Below are 11903 nucleotides of genomic sequence, written 5' to 3'. Positions count from 1 at the left end.
AGTGACCATGCAGCTGCCCCTTCTTTTTTTTTTTTTTTCTCTTTTTTCAATTTTTTTAAGTTTATTTGAGAGAGAGACAGTGCAAACAGGGGAGGGGCAGAGAGAGAGAGAGAGAGAGAGAGAGAGGAGAGAGAATCCCAAGCAGGCTCTGCACTGTCAGCACAGAGCCCAAAACGGGGCTTGAACTCATGAACTGTGAGATCATGACCTGAGCTGAAAACAAGAGTCAGATTCTTAACTGACTGAGACCCCCAGGTGCCCCTGCCCTTCTCTTTACTGTCTTCATTGTCTGTCCCCCATGGGAGCGTCACACCAGCCCTGCTCCATCTCTGTCCCTCCCCAGCTCGTCCCCTCACCTCTAGCTCTCTCCTCTTCCTCTCTTTTCTAGTCTGCCTTTTAGAGTCTTCCTGGGGAAGGTACCCCTACCCTGAAGCCTTGGCTCCAACAGGCATATGTGAAGAAGTTCTTATCTAAAAGAATAGCAGGCTCCATCAGAAGACTGCATTAAATCAATTTCCCCACCCACTTAATATTCACATTTCTGGTTAGCTTTATTTTAGGGAGCCCTTGAACTCTGCACTCAACTCTGATCATGTCTGTCAGGTTCTCTACCACTCACAGGGCCTGATGACCCTCTGGGTAATGTGGTCACATCATTGTGACTCCCCAGAACACAGGAGACAGTGACACTTTCTACACAGAGGGAAGGTCCTGGGCCAAGAGCAAAGAGCCAGGACTCAGCTGCAGCTGCAACATTGACCATTGTAGTTTGAGGGGGGAGCAAGTGTTGTCTCTCCCTGGGCCTCCGTTTCCTCACCTATAAAGTGGGGCTGGGCCAGTAACCCTGACAGGCTATTTCAGGTAGAAGAGTCTGGCAGTGGGTTTCCCACCTGCCTGCACCTCAGCAGTCCTCACTTGCTGGGCCCATCTCAGCCTGTCTCTGGCCCCCTTGTTCCAATGCAGCCACACCCAAGTCCCCTAGACATGGCCCTGCACTATTTCCTTTCTTGCTCTTTGTTACCCAACCGTCCAGCTGCTCCAGTCCAAGGCAGCTCCCAGATGTTTTGCCCACATCCAAACCCAGGGTGTGTGCTGTTTTGACACCCACTTCTCTAGGGACTCAGCTTTAGCTTTAGGGTCAAGCTGGTGATGCCCTGCGGTCCTTCCAGCCCACAGGCCATCTTTATGCGTACCTCCCCATGTGATGGGGTCCTGGTTATTAAGGAGCAGACACATATCCTGCTCATTAATTCATGTGCCCAACAGTTCCTTCTGTAATTGTTGAATTACAGGGGGGTTGAATGGTGACCCCCCCCCCCCAAAAGTTATATCCCAGTCCTCACCTCCAGTACCTGTGAATGTGACCTTATTAGAAAAAAAGTTTTTGCAGATGTAATTAAGTTTAGGATCTTGAGATGAGATCATTATGGATTAACCAGCTGGACCTTGAATCCAATGACAAGTGTCCTTATAAAAGGCAGAAGAGGAAAAGACACAGGGAGAAGGTCGGTGGAAGGCCATGTGAAGGTGGAGTCAGAGATTGGGATGATGTGGCCACAAGCTATGGAGCACCTGGCACCCCCAGAAGCTGAAAAAGGCAGGGAAACAGATTCTCCCCTAGAACTCACAGAAAGGATGTACCCTACAGACACCTTGATTTGAGACTTCTGATCTCCAAAACCATGAGATAGTAAATTTGTGGTATTCTAAGCCACTAAGTTTGTGGTCGTTTTTTATAGCAGCATTGGGAAACAGTCTGTAACCAAGTGGTTCTGCCTTCCCTGTTAGAAAAACAGCTCTGTTGGCTGGGGCCAACATGTCTTCTTAGGAATCAGAGCCTTACCCTATCAGCTCATCAGTGTTTCTGCATGAATTGACCCTGTACAGAGGACGGACTTTTGCCTCTGGCATCATCACCCACAGAATTTTCCTGGCAAGGGAAACCTCATTCCCCTCTAATGCTGTTACATGAGACCATCCTGCTCCCAACAACAGGAAATGAATCCAAATGAACAGGAAGCACAGGCAGGCCCTCATGCTGACTTGTAGCACCTGGATTTTAAAACATGAGACCGGTAAAGCCTGACTTGTAGGACTGTGGTGTGGAAAGAACCCCTAGTTCAAGTGGTAGCTACCCATGGAGGAAGAGAAACCATGTCACTTTTCCAATGGTCAGATTTGTATATATAAGGAGCTGGGTTTCTGGCAGTGATATATAAGCATGAACAACTTTTAGGACAAGTAACCCTAAAAGAGGAAATACAGCCACAATCATTGCATGTGCTACTATTGATAACAATAAAGACAAAAACTGCAATAAAACAGGACTAACAAACGTTTGCAATGTGCCAGGCACTCTTCTAAGTATTTAGCACATACTTTTTTTTATCCTTTGTGCATAGACATATAACTTTTATTCTACTGAGATATAATTCCCATGTAACATTATATTAGTTTCAGGTATACAATGTAATAATTCCATACTCATGTATATTGCAAAATGATCAACTACAATAAATCTGGTTAACACTGATGTGGCCACACATAGTTACAAATTTCTTTTGGAAAAAAAGTGAAGGTGGTCAAAAGGTAGAAACTTCCAGTTGTAGAATAAATAAGCCATGGGGGTGTAATGTACGGCATGGTGACTATAGTTCATAACACAGCATTCATTGTGTATTTGATAGTTGCTAAGAGAGTGGATCTTCAGAATTCTCATCACAAGAAAAAAACGTGTAGCATATACTTTTTAATCTTCTCAATAATGCATACAATGTTTGCCTTTATTGTTCCTGTTTTGCAGATGAAAAACTGGCACACAGGTTAAGCAATTGCTTAAAAGACGATTAGAACGCATGATGAGTCTGACTCTAGGGAACACACTCTTGAATCAAGTGTAAAAATATGCACCTGCTTTGCCACAGATCTCAAAGCATTTTCCTCTTCTTGGTGTCGTGGTGCCCAGAGCAGAAGGCAGTAATCCTTGCCTGCATTCTTCAGATGAGGAAACAGGTCAAGAGACGGGTCCAAGGAAAAGTCACCACCCCCATCCCTGCTCAGTGCCTCTCTGGGGTATCTGCAGAGCATGACCCCGACCTAGTGTTATGGGAGAGTAAATATGATACTTGAAAGGGTTAGCATTTATGTGCCTGCTGGGGATGGTGTCAATACATTATTATGGGCCCATTCAATTTTCATAACAATGCCCTAAAGTGGAGACTAGAGAGGTTAAGGGACTTGTTTGAGGTCACATGGTCAGTGGCCACATACTGGCCAAGCTGGAGCTAGAAATGTTGTAGGCCTCTTGGGCTCCTGATGTGAGAGGAGCCCAGAATTCAATGCAAATAGCTTCCTCATGAGTACTTACAGACTTAGAAGGGACACTGCTATACTGGGACCTCTCTCTTGGTTGCTTGCAGGCTGCTGCTTCAAGGTGACAAAGGTTCGTGCTTGCTTCAGTGCCCACGGCACGCTTTCCCAGCACCCTCCACCAAATCCTCATGCAAGGACCCTTCCCCATAGTTGGAGTTTTAATTCTTTGGAATGACTAAACTCAATATTCAAAAGACTGTTGCTAAAAAAAGTCTGAGGGGTCTTTTTTTGGTCTTAGATGATAACCTTCTAAGGCAAAAGCATTTCAGCTTTGTGTCCAAGGAAGAATGGGAGCCAGATTTCATTTTCATGGGGTGATTGGTCTGCACATCCACTGTCCTCTTCCATTTGAATGTTCAGACAGCCCCACCCCTGAGCCTGCAAGGTTTCCTTGGCTGACCACCAAGCTCTGCCCATTCGTTCTCCCAACACATCCCCCTAATTAAATCTCAGGGCTTTTAATTTTCATATACATGAATATGGAACATAAGGGAGGCTGGGAGAGGACCCGGTGTGGAAAGGCCTGCTGTAGCTGGAAGGGCAAGGTCAGGACTTGGACTCTTTCCAGGAGGCTCCCCCTTGGCATGGTGCAGCCTTCAGAGAGGATGGCTCTGAGGACGTGTCTGCTGGATTCATCTTAAAGCTGAACCGAGAAACATTCATTTTGTCTGAAAGGGCAAGGGGAACCTGTACTTTGGCTGAGAAGGCTGTCAGCGAAGGCACTGCCTCCACTGTGGGCAGCGAGTGGGTGACACACTCAGGGCAGGGGGCTGGCAGCCTGGCCCCATATTTGTGCTTCAGATTTGAATGGGAGATTCAGAACAGAATTTGCAAAGGCTGCCTCTTTGTCTCTACCTGGTATGTGCCTGAGCCTGTCACCTGTTCTCCTCCTTTGTCCCTGAGGTGGAGCTTCTTCTGGGAGTTTCTCCTGAAGCTCTCAATCACCAAGCCTGAAAGTAAGCGGAACCCTGTGGGATCTTCTCTCCACATTTTACCTATGACACCACTTCCTTTAACACTGCCTGCTCCTTATTGTTCCTGTAGGAGCAAAACCTTCCAGCAGTTCTTATCTTGAGATTTAACAAAGTTGCCATGTTTTGTAAAATGTTTTTTTATTTTGCTTGGAGAGGTGGCGAGGGGCAGAGAGAAAGGGAGACAGACAGAATCCCAAGCAGGCTCTGCAGTCTCAGTGCAGAGCCTAACACAGGGCTCAGTCCCACTAACCATGAAATCATGACCTGAGCTGAAATGAAGGGTCAGACACTCAACCGACTGAGCCACCCAGGCGCCCCAGGAGTTGCCACATTTTGTGGCTAGTTGAGCAGAATGAGAAGTGAGAAACCTTGCTATGAACCCCTTGGTTATGTAGTTTCTGATGTGTGGGGCCAGCAGACACATCGATGCCACTGTGGTGAAGGTCCTTATCTACAGGATGGTTAATACAGCCATGAAGATAGGCCTAGCCTATATAGGTTCAGTCTCTAAACATACTGGCGAGCCCAAAGGGAATCAGCCTGAGAGAGACCAAGTGCATACCTTCCTAGTTAGCTGCCCCGGGCTGGGCCTTGTTGAGGGTGAATATTGTATGAGGAGTGAAAATTTCTCTCCTCCACTCTGGAAATGGGCCATTCTCCGGAGGAGCTGAGCCAGGTAACAGGGCACTCTCATCCCCCACTGACCTTATTTGGAGATGGGGTAATTATAGAAGTAATCAAGCTAACATGAAGTCATTAGGGTGGTTTCTAATTCAATATGACTGGTGTCCTTATAAGAAGGGGCAATTTGCACAGAAGGGAGAGATGTGAACAGACACAGGGAGAAGAAGGTCATCTATAAGCCGCAGAGAGAGCCTTCCCTCACAGCCCCCAGCGGTGTGTGAGACCCTGCCAACACTTTGATTTCAGATGTTGAGCCTCCAGAACCCTCAGGCAATACATTTCCGTTGAATAAGCCACCCAGTTTGTGGTACTTTGTTATGGGCAAAGCATTACAGAGAACTTCATCAGCCAAAGCAAAAGAAAACACAATTACACAAAAAACACCTCTAGCTAAAATTTTAGGACTTAGTAACTGGGGATGAAAAGTTCCTCCCCTGGCAGCAGGGGGAGAGGGGGTCCTAGAAACCTCACCAGGCAACTTCTGGGGTATGTGCTTATGACATTTCTAACTGTGAAGAAGAAGGCGAAGGCAGTTTGCCAAACCAAATCCAAGGGCAAGAAGGGTTTCATCATTAATTTTTTCAAAGTAATTTGTAAGGCTCATTGCAAATTGTGGCTTTTCCATAGTTCAGGGCTATGTTATGGCGTTCCATATCTGCCTTCCTTTTATGAAACAGGATTCAGACAGGCCAGGACTCCATAATTGAGAGGTGTGAGATTTTAAGATTTATTGGGTGTCTGTGAGAGATACTGTGATATTTTGTTTAATTCTAAAATAGTCCTGCTTAGGAGATATTTTTGTTTCCATTTTGAGATAACCCTGAGAATCGGAGGGTCACAGTAACTTGCCTGAACTCACACAGCTGTGTGTTGGAGGAATATCTCCCACAAAAGCACATAGGCTTTTCAGAACAGTTAGTTTCCTGTGAATCAAGTGTCTCCACTAGATATCTGAGATGTCCTTGCTCCCGCTCTCCCTGAGCTTTGGCCTAATTTAGGAGAAGTAATCATTTTAAATAAGGTCCCATTCTTAGGATCCAGTGAATGTTTTTCTAGCTCCAGGTGGCAAAACTGCTTTTAATGTTGGGGGGAGGGTGGGTACCATCCCTCACTGCTCATTTCTAGGGGGGTGTCACCACACAAGGCACCAGGTAGGGTGAAAAGGCCTGCAGATCCATGCCTGGTCTGTACACTTTCTGGGTCAGAAAGGCAGCCCAAGACTATCTTCATTTACTGTGTACAGTATGCTCTGTGGGCATTTGAAGAGTATCTGGGGGCAAACTCTACAGAGATGGACAGTTGAGAAGCATATGGTAGATCCATAGCTTGCCACTCGTCTTGGTTCAACAAGCAAGTCTAGCCTCTTATTTCCATTTTGCTTCAATGCCAAGTGGCTGCATGAGTTTGCACACGCCTAGTCTTTAAGGGAAAATGAACACTTTCTTGTGGGACTTCAGGGGTAAGTCCCCCAAGCTCAGGTTGGGGTTCCTCTTTCCAAAGCCTCTGAGGCCACCCATGTTCTGCTCTCCCCTGGACCACAGCACCTGGGTTCTTTTACCTTGACCTTGGAGAGAGTATGGACAGTCTTTGTCTTGTGCGGTACTAACCTGCTTCATCTGTCTGAGTCCAACTGTTTATCGTTCCTAACCCCTCCTGTGGCCCCACTCCTGGCCTGGAGCCTCCTCTCAAGCCCCAAGACTCCCACAGCCACTTGGCTGTCATTTCTGAAGCACTCACCTCTGATGCCCACTGTGTTTACTTTTCACAAGGGGGCAGCTCCCAGAATTTGGAAGGGGCTTGCTCCGCTAAACTCGCCAGTGAATTGAACACCTCCCCACACTAGTGCTTCTTATTTCTGTCACGAAGTTAACCTTCAGCTCACCTGGGTTTCCTTGTTGTTGCTTTTCGATTTGATCTCCAAGTTATTCACCTGACAGAGTGATCATCTCTCCTTCAAGCTCTCTTCGTCTGCAGTGACTCCCCCACCCTTGGAGTAACTCTTTTATAAATATTAATAATTTGGAGAATTATGGACCCCAGTGTGACTACTTCAAGATTACAGCTGCCCACCAGTGTAGACCATCCCCAAGACCTCTGTCTAGCAGTGTTCGCATGTCAGTGCCCTTCACCAAATACATGTGAGTGCTTTGACCTTTAGAATGCTGTCGTATTTTCACTCCTTTGACGACTCGTTCTATGGCAGTGCAGCGGTTCCCAGACTTGAGCATGTACCAGACTCACCAGAGGCTTATTAAAACCAGATTGCTGGACTCCACCCACAGAGTTTGATTCAGAGAGTTTGGGGTGGGGCCTGAGAATTTGCATTTCTAAGAGGTTCCCAGGCCAGGTTGATATTACTGGTGGAGAATTACATCTTGAGAGCCACTGTGGCAGCATAGGCCTAAAGTATTCAAACCCCATCTAATATGAATGTAGGCTAACATCTCCGTAAGACAAACGATCAAGTTCATGTTATTCATTTAGTCAACAAATATTTCCTGACCACCTATTACTCACTAGCCAGGCCTTGGCATGAAATGGTGGCTAGGACGGATCTGACTCCTACCCTCACAGAGGATGAGCCAGACCAGCTCTGATGATTCAGTGGACTCAGGGCTGTAGGAGATGTACAGGCTGCTCCTGAAGCTCAGAGCAGGGGGCCAGCCCAGTCCCATGTGTGAATAGCAAATAAGGGGGAAGGGACTGGTCCTGTAAGGCTTCCTGGAGGAAGTGGCATCTCTGCTGGATCTTCAAACAGAGATAGCCGTGAAACGGGAATTTGGGGAGGGATTGTGTTCTAGCTAAACCAGAGAGCGTGTTTAAAGATCTGGGGAGAGTTATGGCATGGTGTGACATGGAAGCTGGAAGAAGGTCAGTGCTGGTGGGGAAGGTGTTTGTGTGTGAGAGGAGGAAGGGGAGTAAGTAGAGAGAGAGACAGGAGTCTGGAGTTGGTCATGGTAACAAGGGATGCTAGGCAGTGACTCCCTAAGTAATTCTTGCACCAGCAGCATCAGCATCACTTGGGAATTCGTTGGAAGTACAACGTCTCAGGCCCCATCAAGGACCTTTTGGCTCAGAGCCAAAGGGGGGATGAAGTCCAGCCATTTCAATTTTTTCTTCCTTTTTTTTTTTTTTTAATTTTAGAGAGAGGGAAGAGAGCACACAGAGGAGAGGGACAGAGGGAGAGAGAGAATCTTAAGGAGGCTCCATGTTCAACACGGAGCCTGATGTGGGGCTTGATCCCACAACCCTGGGATCATGACCTGAGCCTAAATCAAGAGTAGAATGCTCAACTGACTGAGCCACCCAGGCACCCTGGAGCCATTTCAGTTTTAACAAGCCATCCAAGTGACCTGATGCTGCTCAAGTTTGAGAACTATTTGACTTAGAGAAGTGGGCAGAAGCTGGATAGAATCCATGTAAGTTGTACTAGGGCATCTGGATTTGATCCTACAGCACCCACATCACAGAATCATTTCTCAGTAAATACATATTTATTGAATAAGCAAACAAGTGAAAAGAATTTAAACAAAATGGTAATGTGACCTACTTGCATTTTCAGGAAATCTCTTTGGCCAGTGTGGAGAATGTCTTCAACTACATTTCTCTGCATATCTTTATTCTCAGGGTTAGTTGTCTTTTCTTTGAAGCAAGGCTTTGGGGCCATATTTACAGAGGCCAGAAGGTAAAAGTATTGGCTGAGCCTGGCTCCCTATGACTTTCAAATATATTTATTAATATATACCTACAGTAGAATCAACTCAACTTGTGTGGGAAGAAAGGGTGTTCTGGTTCATGAAATGTTCTGGACGGCTGGGGTTGAACATACTCCTACTATAAAAGTACTTGGGATAGGGGTATTGTTCTTATTCTCTCTCTCTCTGTCTCTGTCACTTTCTAGTATTAGGATCTACCTCTCCAATGGGACTCCCTCTCCTGATGACTGAGAGTAGAGGGTTGGAGATGCAGATATGAGCTTCCCTCTGGGATGCAGCAGAGTCTTTGTGACTGTGAGTCATGTCTTGCTCTGCCTTTTCTTGCATCCGGTTCTGGTGTCTGCTTCCTGATGGGAGCCCTTCCTCAGATTCTTGGGATCCTGCCCCTCCAGTGTGAAGCCTATCTCAGTGATCCTATGGCACTGCCTTGATGTCTATCTGGGTCTTTAACCACCAGGACAACCCTGTACAGACTGTTCTGTCTGGTACTAGAGAGGGTCCTTCCTACCTGCCCTGCCCACACCCTCAGTGGAGGCTGAGTGGGCCTGGTTGGGGGCTGTACCCCGTAACCTGTCCCCTGAGCATGGCTAGCTGGACCAAGAATGGTCTTCTGTCACTGTTTGGCCAGCCATGTGGGACTCTGTGCCTGGGCTCACTAAGGCCAGTTCAGACTGCTTCCTTGGGAATGTGGAGATTACCAAGGATTGGGCCATGTGTGTAGCGACTGAAGTAACAGAGCCCTTGTGCAGGGAGAGTAAGTCCAGCACAGCCACGGGGGTTTGTGCAGTCCAAAGCACATGGAGGCAGGAGGTGCTGGTCAGAGGGGAGAGGTGGGAAGACACAGGCATGCACAGAGGCACTGAGGGAGAAACTTGTCCTTACAGCTTCCTTGCTCTCTGGCTGCCTCAAGTTCCAGTTTTCCCATGATCTGGAGCTCCCCAGTTTCACTCTGTGGCATCCAGCAAGAGTTTCTCCACCCCCACCCAACAGCATTTTAAAAACTGGCTTGAGAGATCTCTGTTAATTGTAGCTCTTTGCCTCTCATCACTGGTTGTATGCCTGGGACTGATTGGTTCTGTCTGGAGTCTGCTCTGCCCCGGAGATGCCTGTCCCCCTGATGGAGACTGTACTGTGCCCTGGGGACCAGTCTGGTCTGCATCCTGCCCTTCCCATTTGGCGCCATCTTGCCACCTATGTGCACAGCTGTGGAGGGAGGCTGGTGTGGACATGTGCACATTGGTGTGACTTGGCCTTTTCAACCACTGTGTGGAGAAAATGGGCTCCCAGGTGTCCGGGTACCCAGCTATGGACATAGACTTGCAACGCCATGTGGCTGGTGTTCTGACACAGGTGGTATTTTCCTCTTAGCCAAAGAGGAGGCTGAATTACGTTCGCCCTTCAACTAAAAGACTGTGTCAAAGGGTTAACTTGATAGGCATTTAAAATCAGGCTTGAAGGTTTTTGGGAAATGCAAAGTGAGTATTCTGGCCTTTCTGGCTCCACCCTTTAGCCCATGTCAAGATTGCAGGCTGGCAGGCCTGACTTCGTAGCTATGTGACCTATGAAGTCACACAGGGCTCCACACTCACACTCAGAAATACCCTGCTTGGTTTAATGCTCTGCCCTCTTGAAATTTTTAATAAATCTTAACAAGGGGCCCTATGTTCCCATTTTGCATTGAACCCTATAGGTAAAGAAACAAGGCCTGCAGACCGAGCCCTATTCTTGCTCTTTCCTGACACCCACACTGATTATTCCAGTGCAGCTTGAAGGTGCACAAATCTGGGACTGTGTACCCTAAGTTCTTGCCAAAGGCGTTATTCTTGTTGCTTGTAAGTGAACATCTTTGAGTGCCCATGCTGTGCCAGGCGCATGCTGGTGCAGGGAGCTCTTGTGTAGGGGAAGAGACAGATGCATAACTGGATAATCAACATTCAGGGGTGCCTAATCTGGCCCAGCTGTGGAGAGAGAAGAGCCTTCTTGAAGGAGTAGACACCTGAGTTGAGTGTTGGGTGATTAAAGATCCTCCAAAGACCAGGGAAAGATATTCTAGGCAGAGTCAACCAGAACAAAGATCTGGGTGTGTGGAATGTCACAACATGCACTGGGAGTTTGGAACATTTAGGCAGGACACGGTGTGAGGCCAGGAGTGATGAGGCTGGAGGGACCAGCAAGGGCCAGATCAGGGGGCCTTTTACATACTCAAGGAACTTGGAATCTTTGGCATCAAATGGGGAGCTAGAGGAGGATGGGAAACAGGCAGGGACGTGATCAGATTTGCATTTTGGATAATCCTTTGGTGCCTGTGGACCCAGCCAATGGACTAAAGGCCATGAGTCAGAAGGGTGTCTGTAACATGCTACCCCATTATTGAGGATTATCTTTAGCTAGCCAGATGCAAGTTTCCCAGGAACAAGGACTGCGTTTGTCCTGCTGCAGACTTTGCCTACAGATCTTCATTTTGCAAACCTTGCTTAACAGTTATTAGAGCTCTAATTAAGGCAATGAAAGGCTTTAACAGTAACCAGAGGCGTTTTTCCCTCTCTTCCTCTTCATGGTGCCAGAGGGCTCTGAAAACCCATCTCTCTTCTCAGTTGGCCTTGGCATCCCTTCCTAATTCTGGGTGAGCCCAGGTGCTGGAAGCCCTGAGACTCTGTGTCCAGGTACTGACTGCTTATATGGATGACACTAGGAAGGAGTAATTTCTGCGAGTCCTCGCTCACTGGGAAGCACGACAAACAGAGTCCTGGAGTAGGTACATGTCTAAAGATGCTTCTCAAAACTCCTGCCCCCTAGTTATTCAGTCAAACACTAATCTGTGTACTGCTGAGTAGAGAGTTTGAAGATGCATTAAGGTTGTCCATCAGCTGGCTTTAAGGCAGGGTGATTATACTGGGCTATCCAGGTGGGCCCCATGTAATCACATGAGCCCTTAAAAGCAGAAGAGGATGCAGGAAAGTTTCAGGTATGAGAAGGATCTGATGCGCTGTTGCTGGCTCTAAGATAGAGGGGCCGTGTGCAAAGATCAGACTAGTTTTAGGCACTAACTCGGAGGAACCCCGGTTGACAGCCAGCAAGGAAATGGGGACTTTAGTCCTATAAGCTCAAGGAACTGGATTCTGGTAGTAACCTGACAGTACGTGAGAGGGATTCTCCC

The sequence above is a fragment of the Panthera leo genome, chromosome C2 (genome assembly GCF_018350215.1).
Source record: "Panthera leo isolate Ple1 chromosome C2, P.leo_Ple1_pat1.1, whole genome shotgun sequence".
Lineage (NCBI taxonomy): Eukaryota > Metazoa > Chordata > Mammalia > Carnivora > Felidae > Panthera > Panthera leo.
Note: the sequence above shows the minus strand (reverse complement) of the source record.